Genomic DNA, 17,158 nt, shown 5'->3' with positions numbered 1-17,158 from the left:
GCTATACAGATAGTGACTGGACAGGTAGCTTTGATGGATAAAGAAGCACTTTAGGACATATCTTTCACCTAGGGTCAGGAGCTATTTCTTGGGCATCAAAGAAGCAACCAATTGTGACATTATCATCAGCTGAAGCATAATATGTTGTAGCAACATGAGCAGCCTGTCAAGCAATATGGATGAGAAGAGTACTTTTAGACTTGAAGCATCCACAAGAAGAACCTACAAGAATATATTGTGATAATAATTTTGCAATTCCTTTATGAAAAAATCATGTCTTTCATCAACGTAGTAAACATGTAGATATAAGATATCATTATATTCGTGAATTAGTAAACAATGGTGACATATTTCTTAAGGTTTGCAGGTCCAAAGAACAACTGGCAGACATTTTCACAAAGCCTCTTGCAAAGGATGTCTTTGAACATCTTCAAGAAAGTATTGGTATTATAGATATACATGGCAGTGAAGATTAAGGGGGAGTGTTGGTCATGTTGGCTTCCAGCCGTCCGTTTAATCTTCCCTACCCTTACCTACTCCAACTACTTCATTTATTGCTTCTTCTCATCGAGAGTTCTAGATCTCTCATTTTAAACTATGCTTCTAGATTGTTAGGTTTAGGTTTAGGGTTTTTTTAAAGAGTCAGCTATAATATTTTTCCAAAAGTTTGTAGATGTTTCGTCTTCTCGGCTAATAGTAGATTTCTCTAGAATATTGTATGCTTTCTTATAAAAGGTTGTATGTACTCATTTGATATTATGGTGGAATGAAATATAACATAGTTTATTGTGTGGCAGCACATCGTATTGTTCTGTGCATTTATTTTTTGTCCTTTGCCTATCCATCAGTATCGAAAGAAAACCACTCGCAAACACAAATAGATCCAACAAAACCATACCTTGACGTGATCATGCCTAAAACTATTGACATCCACATCCTACCAATGGACAGTGATATAAGGAGAATTATTAGTTCTAAGAGATTTTTCTGTAAGAAAGTGAGACTCTGGGCTCATCTCCATTGTTGGAAACGTTGCATCAGTAGTTTCCCACTGGGAAACATCATGGAGAGCATCTACATCCACAATTTGAAATGCATCATTCAAAGCACTCAACCCCAATGCCCAGCCACTTATATGTGAGTTGCTATATTTAATCAGAGGCAAGACTCTGTTGATATATTTAATCAGAGTCAAGACCATGTAGTACTCTGTTTATTGGATGTCTAATCAATATTTCAAAGCTACATCAAAAGTAATACAACATTTTTGAAACTGGCCATTCTTCACTTGATATTATTTGTTCTATTGGTTTTTATGTTTACTTTCTTTTTGTATTTAAATAGATGCAAGATTGTGTATTGTCAGTTGTTTTTTTAGCACTTCCGATATCCATTTATCTTTTAGTAGTATGTTATTCTAGTTTGTTTCCTTTTTGAATGTAATGCTTTATCAAGTGTAGTTAAATGATCCTTAATTCATATTTTCAGAATTTTCCCTTATCAACTAATATTTTTCTATAGAAAGATAGGATTTGTTAGTTGCTACTCTAAATAGGGCAATCAGAAGGGTCATTGATGGATTTTACTTAGCTTGGACAACAAATTAGATCTTTGTAAGTCTGGATTCATAAACAATAGATGGATACTCCTCATCTTTTCAAATTGAGTATTTAGTATTAATAATCTCTCTAGTCTGTTGCATTATGGATAAATAGATAATCAATATTGTTCTTTAATTTGATTTTCATAATCAATTTTCAACTTTCGTGACAACGGTTAGAGTTTGATTTGGGTTAGGTTTCAAATTTTCAATTAGGGTTTAGTTAGAGTTAAAACAAAAATAACTTCATGTTATTTTGATCAGGAATTACATATTCTTATGTTATCATGGCTTCCTAGAATATGAAATTTCCTAAATCATATTTCCTTATTATATTGTGTGATCATGATGTCTGCATGAGCATCTTTGTTTCTCATCTTTTATTATGCAATTAAAGAATACAAATTTAATCATATTTTATTCCTATAAATTAAATGATATTTTACTTTGATTTGAGAAAAAAAAAATATTAAATACTAGATTGAAATATCATTGAAAAAATGTATATATTATTACTTTAATAAGAAATATATGTTTTTTTATGTTCTTAACAAAATGCATACATTAATGAGAAATATAGTAAAACATATATGAACAATCTTATTCATTTAAGATATGGTGCATAGAATTAATTACACATATACATGGGCTATGCTCACAAACTTCACCTGTATTGACATTCACTACATGCAGTGATTGAACCAGTTACACCTGTTGTTAGTCTTGACCACTTGTAAATGAATTTTTGTATAATAGAGGTCAAGAAACATCGTATTGTGAAAAGTCCCTGTTGTTACAACTAAAGTTCAGGATTCTCTTGGTTTCATTTTCCACCATTAACCTAATTTTAGGTAGCTTTCACAACTAGCCAGCCTTTAGAGATCATAATCACTTTTTGATAGGAGTTGTGTATTTTCAATCAGATATGATGAGTTTGAATGGTGATCTTATCACATATATCTTATGCCGCATGGATGGCATAACACTTGCAACTGTAGGCTATATTTCCTACCAACTTGGATCTGTAGCAAAAGACGAGAAGATATGGGAAGATAAATTTTCTTCTCTTTTGCCTTCCACACAGAACTAAGATGTCAAAGAATTCATATATTTTTCATTGGGTGGCTCCAAAACTCTCTATGCAAGTTGTTTTCCATCCATTGCTTATGATGAGTCTTCCATGAGACACAAGGTGAAGAAGGTTTGTGAATCTCTTCCCTCTAATTTCATGTCACCTGTAGATGTAATGTACAAGGATAAGACCATATATTCCAAAGTTGTTTGGGCATTCCCTGTGCTAAAGAAAAAATTGGCACTCGGTTCTCTAATAGCCCATTCAAAATGGAGCTCATTAACTTGTATGACTTTGAAGACAAGGAATAGACCTTTACAGATGAGTTGGCAAAGATTGACATAGTGGAGAAGGTGAGAAGGATTGGAATTTTTGGGGGCATTTAAGTTGGATTATGGTGAACAAGAGAAGCAGCTAATCTTTCAAGCTAGAGCCATTTGTCTGAGCAGAGCCATTGGGCATCTCATAAGGATTGTGTTATATCTTTTGGCTATTAGAGTGTATAATGAAACATGATTAAAATTGAAAACATTGTTAGTAAAACCAATCTATTGCCAGCAATATTGTACTTACTCAAATCGAGCTTGTTGTGAGAAATAAATCACAACTTCAAAAACTTTGCAAAACTTTGCTCGGCACTAACTATTGCTAAGTGGCAGTTTTTCTTAGCACTTGAAGGTGCCGAGTGGCAATTTACTTGGCACATGAAGGTGCAGAGTGATAGGTTGCTCGGCACATGAAGGTTCTGAGTGACAGGTAGTAGGTGTCGAGTTAGCTCGACACAAGAAGAGCTCAGCACTCAAAGGAAATGCTTGGCAGTCACTAGAAAGTGATACACAACAGAAGAGGATGTCGGAGTGTTCTATTTCATAGAATTATTATTTTTACCACTTAAGACAGAGAGCCAAGCTGAAGTATTCAACAATAAACTTCTCAAAAAAAACAATGAATAGATGAAGAGCAATGGATTCAAGTATGCCTGCTTGTTTTTCTATTCAACTGAGATTATAAATATTATAAAATCTGGGAGCATTTTGCTTCAACTAGAAAACCCTAAAATAACCCTAAAACTTTAAACAACTTCAAACTTTAAACTCCAAACTTGCAGCTCTAATGGCTACATACAATAACACCTGGAGCAATCACTGCTTCTCAAGTTGAAACTAATAAACTAAAAACTTACAGAAATGATAGGAAGAAACATGTGCAACTGTAGGCATGAGAATGATTCCTTCTATCTCTGCAATGACCGATCTCTATCTCTCTGTCTCTATTCTGTTGAACTCTATTTTTACTGTAATCTGCTTGATCATTGCACTCTTTGCATTGCTCTCTGAATGAATGAATAATACATTTCTTTTTGTCATACACATTTTCCCCCCTTTTTTCTGATTTCAAAAACTCACCTACCATGCAATAAATTTTTTTATCATTTTGCAAACCATCAGGGAGGTAGATGGCCATTTGGCTCCAGTGACAAAGGACCTCTTGCATTTAATATTCCAACATTCCCCTTTTGTCCTGAGCCAAACAAACAAGGATCACTGCTAATCCAAATCAACTACACCAAGACTCTCTCTTAGGTGTACAAAATTTCCAATGCCTAATGGCTTTGTGAAAATGTCTACTAGTTGCTGCTCAAACTTACAAAATTCTATTTTGATATGTCCATTCTCCACCAACTCTCTGATGAAGTGATATCTGATTTCAATGTGCTTACTTCTACCATGGAAGACTAGAGTCTTGGACAATGCAATTGAAGAGATGTTGTCACAATAAATTGTGGTTTCATCCTCTTTCCTTTCATTCAAATTTGTTAAGGTCCTCCTTAGCCAAATTGCTTGACATGCTACTGTATTTTCTGTTATGTATTCAACCTCTACTATAAATTGAGTAACAATAGGTTACTTCTTGGATGCCCATGAAATTGCACCCGATCCCATATGGAACATGTATACGGAAGTGCTCTTCCTATCATCTATACTTCCAGCCCAATCACTATCAGTATAACCCACCAACTTAAATTCATTTGCTACACTATACAAAATCCCAAATCCCTTGGTACCTTTCACATAGCTTAGGATCCTTTTTCCCACTTGCCAATGGGAATCCTTTGTTGTTTTCATAAATCTAGAAATCAGTTTTACTTCATGCATCAAGTCTAGCCAAGTTGCAGTCAAATATATTAAACTTCCAACCATACTCTTGTATAGTGTTGGATCCACTCTTTTGCTATAATCTTCCTTGCTCAACTTCAGACCTACTGCTATTGGTGTTGGGGCTGCCTTACTATTCCGCATTTTAAATCTCTCCAAGATCTGCCCTACATACTTTTCTTGAGAGATGAAGATGCCATCATGTATTTGTTTTACTTCTATGCCTAGAAAGTATTTCAAGAGACCTAGGTCTGTCATTTCAAATTCATTTTTCATGATCTCTTTGAACTCACCAATTAGAGCCTTGTCATTACCAGTAAAAATGAAGTCATCTACATACAAGACAACAATCAATACATTTCCATTTTCTGCCTTGATGTAGAGAGTAGGCTCACCATTACTTTTGCTAAAGTCATTGCTCATAAAATATGAGTCAATCCTACTGTACCATGCCCTTGGAGCTTGCTTGAGCCCATAAAGAGCTCTCTTCACTCTATATACTTTGTTCTCTTCAACTACAACTTCATAACCAGGTGGCTGCTCCACATACACTTCTTCTTTCAATACACCATTTAGGAAGGCAAACTTCACATCCATTTGATATACCTTCCATTTATGTTGAGCTGCAATTTCTATGATAGCACACATGGTTTCCATTCTTACAACTAGGGCATATGTCTCATTATAATCTCTATCATACTGTTGTTTGTAGCCCTTGACTACCAGCCTTGCCTTATGCCTCTCAATCTTTCCTTCAACATTGCATTTGGTCTTGTAGGCCCATTTCACTCCAATCACTTGCTTCTTGGGAGGCAATTCAATTAGCTACCATGTCTCATTTCTTCCTATAGCATCTATTTCCTCATCCATGGCTTTACACCATTTCTTCTCCTTAACAACTTCTTCAAAATATATTGGATCACTATGAGAAAATAATGCAAAATTAACACTCTCATCATAATCTTCATACATTTCATCTTGGTAAATCTCCCTAAGACTCTTGTTATTTCTTGGTAATAGGGAGGAGAGTGTGGGATCAGAATCTTCACTACTGTTGCTTTGTCAACTAGCTCGATCTTCACTGTTACTTAGCACTAACACTCAGTCATGCCTAGAGGAGCTCGACAATGATTGAGGCTAATTGCCTTTTCTTCTATCTACTCCTTCTTGTTGTTGTTCATCAACATCTTCTTCACTCATAATTGGCACTTTACTTGAGGTGCTTGATGATTCATTAGTCAGTCCATACCATGACTGATTTTCAAGAAATTCTACATCTCTTGAGAGAATCATCTTGTTGTTAAATGGGTCATACAATCTATATATCTTTGATTCTAAGCTCTACCCTATGAAGATGTATGTCACACCTTTGTCATCTAATTTCTGCCTTTTCCCTTTAGGCACATGTGCATATGCAACACATCGAAACACCCTTAGGTGTTCAACTATCCATCTTCCTCATGACCATGCTTCCATTGGAATTCTATCATGGACTACCTTTGTAGGACAAATATTAATTAGGTAAACTGCTATTGCCATAGCCTCTCCCCAAATTTTAGTTAGGAGACCTTTCTCTTTCATCATGCTCCTTGCCATTTCAACAATGGTCATATTCTTTCTTTCAGCCACTCCATTCTGCTATAGTGTGTAGCTGGCTATGAGCTCTTTCTTTATGCCATGTTTCTTGCAAAAATTTACAAAAGAATTGGAGGTATACTCCCCTCCTCTATTTGATCTAAAGACTTTGATATAGTGTCCACATTCTCTTTGCTTTGAACTCAAGAAACTTATCAAATGCTTCATATTTATTCTTTAAGAAATACACTTATGTGCTATGACTAAAATCATCAATAAATGTTATAAAATAAGTACTCCCCCCAATGAAAGTAACTTGCATAGGAGTGACTAGGTCAGTATGCACTAACTCTAATGTATATCTAGCCCTCCTAAAAATTTTAGAATTAAAGGGAGGCCTATGTTGCTTACCCAAAATACAAGCCTCACACTTGTCACATGAATTTCCTATATGTGGAAAACCTTCTACCATTCTTTTATTTAACAATAAATTTAAACCAGCATAGCCTAGATGACCATACCTAAGGTGCCATAGCTATGAGGGGTCTTCAATCACAATCCTTAGAGCTGATTGTTTAGGAGATGTAGCACCAACTTCAGATGAGAAACATGTCTCTATCCTCAAGGGAAACATTCTATTCTTTGTCATTTGAACTTCTGCAAGTAAATTCTTGCTCCCATCCTTTTCCTGAATGACTCACGTGTCATTCTCCATCAACACTTTGTATCCATTTTGAATGAGCTGACCAATGCTCATCAAATTTTGCTTCGTACTAGGGGAAAAATACACATTTTGTATTTCTTTCTTTTCACCTCTCTTGGTACGGACCATAATAGATCCTTTGCGCACAATTGGTAGGCTTCCATTGTTACCCATTTTAATCTTAGATTTGAAACTCTTGTCAATGAATGAAAAAAAAGTTTCATTACCACTCATGTGGTTGCTATATCCACTATTGAGGTACCAAACCTTAGGACTTCCTTCTTCACCAACATTACACATGATGAAGGTAGTGGCATTATTTCCACTTCCCATGTTCATATTAGCCACATTTGCTTGTCTTGACTGATCAGTTTGCTTCTTCCAGCATTCACTTGCATAATACCCATATTTATGATAGTAGTAGTGTTCTACATTATTCCTATTTGAGTTGTAGTTTTTCTTACCTCCTCTTAAAGTATTTTCTGAGCTACTTGCTCCATCTGCTCTTCTTGAGCTTTTTGCTGCAGCATTTCTTTGTCCTCCATTACCTTGGCCTCTGCCTCTAGAGTTTCTACTTGAGCCATTTCTTCCTCTCCCCCTTCCTCTTGGATTTTATTGAACCTTGAATGCTTGCTCTTGGGAAGAAGAAGATGCAGATCTATTGATCCTATGCTCATGGGTTTGAAGAGTACCAATCAACTCATCCATTGTCAAAACAATGAAGTCTTTTGCCTCTTCTATGGTCATGACCAAATTGTCATATTTATGAGGTAAACTCCTCAATATCTTTTCCACTATTGTCTGCTCTTGATAGTCTTCTCTATTTGATTTTAGTTGGTTAATCACATTGGAGGTCCTTGAACTGAAATCTGCAATTGATTCATTTTCCTTCATTTGAATGTTCTCAAACTCCCTCTTTATATTTTGTAGCTTTACTGTATGAACTTTATCAATCCCCTTGAAGTTTGTCTCAAGGATATCCCATGCTTCCTTTGCATAATTTGCTGCTACAATCTTGAGAAATATTGTCTTTGTCATTGTTGCTCCAATAAGACTTAATGCCTTAGCATCCTTCCTCCTTGACTTTTTCAAATGAGTCTTTTGTGCATTTGTGAGGGCAGTATATTAAGTTGGGTCTGTCACATCATCGAACCCATTTATAACAAACTCCCATAAATCATTTGCAACCATTATAGTTTTCATCTTATTTGCCCTTGTATCATAATTTTGCACATTAAAAGATGGTGGTTGCTGCCATATCTTTGCCAAGTGGTAGTTTTGCTTTGCACTTGAATGTGTCGAGTGGCAATTTTCTCAGCACATGAAGGTGTCGAGTGACAGGCAGTAGGTGCTGAGTTAGCTCGGCACAAGAAGAGCTCAGCACTCGAAGGCAATGTTCTACAGTCACTAGAAAGTGATACACAATAGAAGAGGATGTTGAGTGTTCTATTTCATATACTTAATATTTTTACCACTTAAGACAAAGAGCCAAGCTGAAGTATTCAACAATAAACTTCTCAGAAAAAATAATGAATAGATGAAGAGAAATGGATTCAAGTATGCCTACTTGTTTTTCTATTCAACTAAGATTATAAATATTACAAAATCTGGGAGCATTCGGCTTCAACTAGAAAACCCTAGAATAACCCTAAAACTTTAAACAACTTCAAACTTTAAACTCCAAACTTGTAGCTCTAATGGCTGCATACAATAACACCTTGAGCAATTATTGCTTCTTAGGTTGAAACCAATAAACTACAAACTTACAGAAATGACAGAAAGAAACACATGCAACTATAGGCACAACAATGATTCCTTTTGTCTCTGCAACGACTGATCTCTATCTCTCTATCTCTATTCTAGTAAACTTTGTTTTCACTCTGATCTGCTTGATCATTGCACTCTCTACACTGCTCTCTAAATGAATGAATAATACATTCCTTTTTGTCACACACATTTTTTCCCCTTTTTCCTAATTTCAAAAACTCACCTACCATGCCATAAATTCTTTTTATCATTTTGCAAACCGTCAAGGAGGTAGATGGGTGTTTGGCTCCAGGGACAAACGGCCTCTTGCATTTAGTATTCCAACACTTTTAAGGTTGAGTTTAATTCTACTGTTGGTGTTCAATTGCATGATCAAGCTTCATACCATTGTGGATTTTGTAATTTTCTTACCTCGTTCTTTCCTTTCCTTGAATAGTGCAATAAGGATAGCTAAATATAAAACTTGTATGTAAGAAAATTGGTGTCTATCCCTTAGAGAATAGATTAAAAATGGTTAACCAACCAAACTGCCATTTCCATTGAAACCATTTTTCTAGACATTAAAAATGTGGAATGATAGAACTAAATATCTTTCCTAAATGATGTAGTCACCAAACTCGGATTCATTGAATTGTACAATGTATTTCTTAATAAGGAACAATGAATTTAACTAGTGATAACCATAAGGGAATGCATCAATTCTTGAGATCACATTTTGATATATTTTCCTATTGTATATAATGTTATTAGATATTCCATGGTTACTTAATAATTTGACTATTAGAGTGTATAATGAAACATGATTAAAACTCAAATTCATATTGAACTCCTTAAAATGAGAGTATCCATTTCATAAATATGTAATGGTCTACACCATTACTTGAAAATTGAATTCAATTTGTTCTTACATTTTAGAGGTTTTCAAGAAAGCATAATTGTTTTGTTTTCATGCATGCCTAGATACATGCCTACGTGAAATCATGCATATGCTAGTTTCAGTTTTAAATTTTGAACATAAGTTTCTTTGTGAGTATGTTTCAACTCCTTATGGTTGGGTTAATGTGGTTATTTTGGAGGGATAGAAATGGATACAGTGTGTTTCATTTTTTTCTATTTGTCATTAGTTCAGCCTATTATGCTCTTACAAGTGGCTCTTTGGCATGACTTAAGGCTTGTACACAATATAGTGTTTTAGATGAAATATAATTGTAATCAAGGCAATGTTACTATGTATAAAAATTAAAAGTGGACAAAGGAAATAGCTATGCCTCTGATATAGGAGATTGTATGAGCATCAAAATAATACTGAAAAAGTGCATAAGAGGAAAGTGACACTCAAAAGTCAAGTTATCCATGGGCTTAAGGTTACAAAGGATGTGTTGGATGAGTAAAGCTTCTTGGTAGAGTTGTAGTTAAATAGTTTCAATACCTATGAAACTTGTAGCTGGACCTAAATTGATGTTTTTTTAAATCTTGAGAAACACTACATATACTTTAGGGAAGAATGTCACTTGTCATTTGTCATTAGTTCAGCCTATTATGCTCCTACAAGTGGCTCTTTGGCATGACTTAAGGCTTCTACACAATGAGATGGCTGCACAAATTTTCTTTCAGGACTGGATAAGCATGGGGTCATTACTTGAGAGGAAGAAACAAAGCAGGATCTCTTTTCAAAGATTTGGAAGAAAGTTGTGGAATGTAATTTCTGAAAATTTTGTTTTCAAAAAAAAATGCAGGTAATAATTATGTATAAGAATTAATTTTTAAAAAATTCAATTTTGAACTTTAGGGATAAGACAAGTTCAGGTATAAAATTAAATGGTGGATCATAAATAAGGCTAATTATAAGATAATAGTTTCTTGCATACAAGAGCCAAAGTTGAAAAGTCAAATATGTGTCATGTTTGAAATTAAATAAATACAACAAAAATTGTACCTTTACATGTCCATTTTAGTTATTTCTATTTTCCTTTGTAGCTCTTCTCAATGGTACTAATTTTTAGTCCTGCCTATAAAGGCCAAGACTAATACTTTTGGGTGAATCCATACGCTATTAAGTTGCATCAGAAAGTGTGCATATCTAATAAATAAACCATTCTTTCTAATGTTTTGGTGTTGATTAATTTTACATTCACAAATTTGAAGACAAAAAAGTTCCATAAAGCCTAGTGTTAATGAGATTAAAAAAACTTCTTAGTTCTAAGAAAAAATCTCTTCTTTTATCGTGACAAGAAATTAGAACTTTAAAGATTATGTGCAGCCAATGGAGCACATACAATATAGAATAGTAAACTGTTATCAAATAATAGTAATCAAATTACTACAATTTTCCTGTACTGCAATACAATTCAGCATAATTGCAAAACTGAAAACCAACACACACGCATTAAATAATGGAACTGCTATGTAGATCAATCTTGAACATGCCTTGGGAACAAAGAATCTATAAGATGTGCAACCTTAATGAAGTAAATGACGAAACACATTTTCTTCTGGCATAAACCCCATATAACAATATTATGCAATATTATAGAGAGTTTGCAATAAAATCTATTATGTGAATAAAATTAGCCAAAACAATCAAAGGCTTCGGGAATTTATTTTTAAACATGATTGTAATCAAGGCAAGGTTACTATCTATGTGATTTGATAGGACATCTACAAGATATGTGTCTATTGCCTCTTCCTAGTTTTCAATTGTAATATATTAAATGCTAATTAATTCATAACCACTAGTTAGCAAACATATTCTTATCTGCATGTAATAGGCGGTGGAGAAGGTGAAGAAGGATTGGAATTTGTGGGGGCATTTGACACAAAATATTAGGTTAAGCTAGATTATGGTGAACAAGAGAACATGACAAGAAGCTAATCTTTCAAGCTAGAGCCATTTGTCTGAGCAGAGCCATTGCACTTCTCATAAGGGTTGTGTTATATCCTTTAGCTCCATATTACCTACCCACCACATATTGCATTGTGATTCTATACTTTGTATCCTTGTTATAAAGTGTAGATTGTCAAAAAAAATTGAAGATCACAAAGCTTAGCATGTAGTTAGAAGACACAATGGGAGCTTGGGTTAATGAGAGGGACAGTCTTCTCATTTTGGTAAGAGCTCTGGGTAGTAGAAGAAGCATCATTTTCCATTGGTAGGATGTGGACGTCAATAGTTTTAGGCATGATACTCGAGCAAAGAGCCATCACTCTCCTCTCCAACCCAACAATGTAGGAAATAGATATAAAAAGCTAAGCCCTAATATATGAAGTCAGGAAAAATCACCGCATGAATGAATGGAAACTACAAAATTGTAATAGAATACCTTTGAAAATGTGCAATAAAGAAAAAAAACAAAAGGAAGAGGAACTCACGAATAGAACTCTAAAAACCACAGCTAGAAGTGAAGGGATTGTCGAGAATGGTAAAATGGTAAAGATGGTGATAATAAGAAAACCCCATCATCAACACATATTTTGAGAAAGCGAGCAGTAGTCATGAATAATATAAGCACTGGAATGTGAGCGAAGCAGGCAGAGGGTATTTTGAGAAATGAAGTAGGAGCCACGACAAGAAAAAGCACAGGAATGTCAGTCGAACATGCAAAGGGCACATGCTGTGCAATGTAGAAAGAATAGGTGGACTAAAAAATAATTAGATTTTTGTCGCAATATAATGAAAAGACTACCAGGAAAGTCGTCAGGAACCAGGGAAAATTGAGCTAGAAAATAATGATAAATGAAAATACAGTGTGGAGGAGGATTTTAGTGGGATTGTTTTAACATTTTCTCAACTCCCAAAGCAATGCCTAATTTAGAAGTGTAATGAAAATATTAGTCCAGTCACCCATAGTCTCTGCCACCTATAGGCGGGGACTAATGTTTTCACTACACTTTTCAATTAATGGTTGCTTGGGAGTCAGGGAAAATTTTAAAACAATCCTATTGAAATCTAGGTGCATTTACATTTTTCATTACTCTTCCATTGAATTTCTTTCCAATTCTATTCGCTATGGACAATTTTTCTTGTAGTCTTTTTATTTTCTTGACTTAGAAATCAACATAAAAGTAGCATGCATTCCATCTATTATTCATGCAGCGTATAGGTGTCTCCAATTTGACTCACTGACATTCCCAGGTATCCTTTCTACTGTGGCTTCTCCTTGTTTTCTAGGGTTACGTTTTCAGAGTGAGGTTTCTTTATCATTGTAGGCTTAGCTTTAGCCCTACACAAAATTTCTTCGCCTACCAGCTGCTACTCATCAGGTATTTATTTCTAACGAACTATTTGTGCCCAGTTCACCTCATGGAAGGTTTTCTAGAGTAGGTATTTGTTGAAATTGTTTTATTGCACCTTGTTATTTTCATTCTCTCTTCTGATCCAACCAATAGATGTAAAATTAATACCCTTTGAGCAATCCATCAGCAATTGTACATGGTGTTGTAATATTTCCTAGAAGGATTTTAGGTTTGCATCTACAAAATGAGCTTGCAAAGATTTGGGTTTCTAGGCTTTTTAAAGGTTTCAATGGTGTCAAACAGCCATGGCACTAAAAATTAGTTGTTCTCTACCAAAAATAATAATTTATATTAAGAAACCATATGCACAACCAATAAATGTAATGTTCCTGACCTTCTGCATATCAAACAATGTTAAAATAATGGCATGTGTATTTTGCTGAAGAGAGTGTACGGATCCATATGGTTTCAGTATCAAGGAATGATGGCACAGGAAGTCAGTATGAGAGGCCTAGTTAGGTTGTAAGGCTAAAACTAAATATGTCATATAGTGGAATTGGTGTAGGTCGTACAGTTGGAAGGGAACAACCATATGGTGAAAGGGAATACTTCAGTTTATAAGCTATATGGTATGACAGGGATGGCCATACAGATGCTAGATGAATTTGTACAGTATGAAAAGATGGTTGTACGGATAGAAGAAAGAAAAATACAGTGACATGGTAAGAATAGTGTACAGAATGTGGAATTTGAGGAGTAATGAAGGTGAATGGAAAGGAGAGAGCACTATGGAAATGTCAAGATAACACAAAACACAACAATGAATGATAGTGCATTCATACAAAACACAAATAGATTAGATATAAGAGTAGAAACTTGAATACAAAGAATTCCTTCAGTATGTGTCAAAAGATGGTGGACCTATTTGTCAAATCGGAGTGAAGCAATATAATGCAACAATGGAATAGGGTGAGGGTTGAATCCCACCAAAACTGCACAAGCCAAATAGGGAAGATCTTTCACTTTCGAAATGGCAAACAATGCTAAACTCCAATAGGAATTTGAAGTATAGAGAAATATAATCCAAAGCATCCCTATAGACTACCTACAAGCCATGCTTAAATACCCATTGGAAAACTTTTTGAGGGTGTACAAAGATAGATGACGTTGACACAAACTATGAAAACAAAATAAAAAAGGGATACATTAAATCAATTGACCCATTAACAAGGTTTAATTAAATACATTTATTTTATGATGGGGACATTATAGTCCTTCCATCCCAAAATTTACTTGTCCTCAAGCAATTGCAAACCCAATTATAAACCTTCCATAATTAGCTCCTTCAGTTCCAAGTCAAGCACTAAGTAGATCTTCCCATCGAAGTAAATGGTGCCATCAATAACTTTGTATCTTTCATCATGTACATAATCATCCATCAACTCACATGCAAAAGTGTTCTTGGAATACTCGGCCAATAGATGGGCCCACCAATTATCCAAGGAATGTGGTGAGGTGTTGACTATCTCATTTTTACTTGCAGTGTCTAGGGCCAAATCCTATTTAAAAATTGCCTCCATCTTCTTGATTATGACTTCCCTCAATCCTTTATTTGACATTCCTCTTAGCAACACCTTCTTGCCATCTGTCTCAAATGAAAAGTCCATCCTTTTGAAACTTTGAGTGTACTAGTCAAGAGTTTCCAACCACTGGATGCCCAAAATGATATCAGTATCAACCAAATCTATGACAAAGAAATCATCTGCTAGGGTATAGTCTCCAATGGAAATTTGTAGCCATGGGATCACATGAGTGTAAGGTAAAGAGGTTCCTCCTGCAAACTTAACCTCAAATCCTCCATACTTAATTGTGCGCAGCCCTTTACTAGTGATCAAAGATGAATTGATGAAATTGAGTGTGGCACCATTATCAATCATGATTGGGACTCATTTTGTTTAAAGTGTGTTGCAAACTTTGAAGATACCACCTCCACTTAGTGTAGTGAGGGTAGCAATGAAACCCCCTTTTTGTATCAGGGCATTTATTCTCTCATGCTGGATAATTTCTTTGTCAGTCACTACAAGTATTTGTTCTTTGTTGTCATTAGGCATCACCTCAATGTAATGAATCTTTCCCTTCCCATGGCAGCGATGACCAAGACCCCATGATTCTTTGCACGTGAAACATAGGTTTTTTCTCTAGAGCTCTTGTCAAGAATCTTCATCAGATTGAGGTTTTCTCTGAATTAGCTCATTTTTCTTTTTCTTCTTGTGGGGATGGTGTTGGTATAATTGTGTGAGTTTTGGAGGCAAATGTCGCCATGTCATGCACCTTCTTAATAGCTTCATTGAGTGTACACAAGTTGAACCCTTTAATTCAGCCTATCAAAGGTTCTCTCAGCCCATCCATGAATAACATAATTTGACATCTTTCGGAGATCTCTGTGACTAATACTAATAGCCTTTAGAACTCAGTGACATAGTTGTCTACCATGCCTATTTGTTTTAGCTGAGCTAGATCTTTGAATTTTAGCTCAGGATCCTTCTCATCCAAATGATCAATGAGTCTCTCAATGAACTTGATATAAGAGGTTACATGGTTGTGCCCAAGAGTTACTAGTCCATGATGCCACCACTCATGCACCACTCCTTATAGATGAAGTGCTACAAACTTGATTGCTTCCTCTTTGGGCATTGGATTGAGTTGGAATTAGGTATCTTCCTCTAGGACCCATGATTGTGCGGTAATGACTCCAGATCCATCAAATGGCAATAAGTTTACCTTTCCAATCTTTCTCCTAAGATCATCATTAAAGTATCTACGATTTCCTCTACCAGAATATCTCATTCTTAGATCAGCATAGTCTCTATAAGATATATCACCTTCCATATTTATGTTCTACCAATCCTCCCAAAGTGGGCTCTCTTCCTTTGTGTGGTGCTTATGTCCTTGGAAGAAAGATGGGTAACAAGGGTCGAGAGTGAGAGGGTTGAAAGTTTGTCCTTCCAAAAATAGAATCATCAATATGCCCATTTTGTTCTCCTGTTGTCTTCTCCTTGGTCCATTTTTTTAGAGTTTCCTACATAAGCCTTTGGGTTTCGTTGATTTGCATTTGATTTATATTCAACTCTCTTAAAAGATTCATGAGTTTTGTCATAGGATCTCGATGATCTGCCATTCTATTAATAGGGTTGTTTCATCTTTTCCTCCAAGTATAAAATTGCATTCACTTCCACAAGTAGGCAAGATCAAAAGCTTTGATACCACTATAATGTTCTAGTCCTCCTATATATCAAATAATGTTAAAATAATGGCATGTGTATTTTGCTAAAGAGAGTGTACAGATCCGTACGGTCTTAGTATCAATGAATGATGGTGCAAGAAGTCCATACGGGAGGCCTGGTTAGGCCATGCGGCTAAAACTGAATGTGCCATATGGTGGAATTGGTGTAGGCTATACATTTGGAAGGGAACAGTCGTACGGTGAAAGGGAATACTTCAATTTATAAGTTATACGGTATGACAAGGATGGTCATACAGATGCCAGATGAAGTTGTATGGTATGGAAAGATGGTCATACTGATAGAAGAAAGAATAGTATGGTGATGTGGTAAGAATAGTGTACAGAATGTAGAATTTTAGGAGCAATGAAGATGAATGGCAAGGAGAGAGCCGTACAAAAATGTTAGGGTACCACAAAACACAAAAATGAATGATAGTGTATTCATACAAAACACAAATAGATTAGATATAAGTGTAGAAACTTGAATACAATGAATTCCTTTAGTATATGTCAAAAGATGGTGCACCTATTTTCCAAATTTGAGCGAAGCAATACAATGCAATAGGGTGAGGGTTGAATCCCACCAAAACTGCACAAGCCAAATAGGGAAGATCTTTCACTTCCAAAATGGTGAATAATCCAAAACTCCAACAGGAATTCACAGTATAGAGAAATATAATCCAAAGCATCCCTACAAGCTATGCTTAAATACCCATCAGAAAACTTTCTAAGGGTATACAAAGATAGCTGATGGTGACACAAACTAAGA

At 35.3% G+C, this 17,158-nt stretch overlaps 1 pseudogene; it reads left to right on the top strand.

Annotated features, from left to right (window-relative positions):
* Window positions 1-2,525: 2,525 nt before the first annotated feature.
* On the top strand, window positions 2,526-12,026 carry LOC149551536 (F-box protein At3g44326-like; annotated as a pseudogene).
* The last annotated feature ends 5,132 nt before the right edge of the window (window positions 12,027-17,158 follow it).

Source organism: Cupressus sempervirens, chromosome 6 (genome assembly GCF_028749045.1).
Source record: "Cupressus sempervirens isolate cs-2001-9-10 chromosome 6, ASM2874904v1, whole genome shotgun sequence".
NCBI lineage: Eukaryota > Viridiplantae > Streptophyta > Pinopsida > Cupressales > Cupressaceae > Cupressus > Cupressus sempervirens.
The sequence above is the reverse complement of the archived record's forward strand: the minus strand, read 5'-3'. Positions and strand labels throughout refer to the sequence as shown.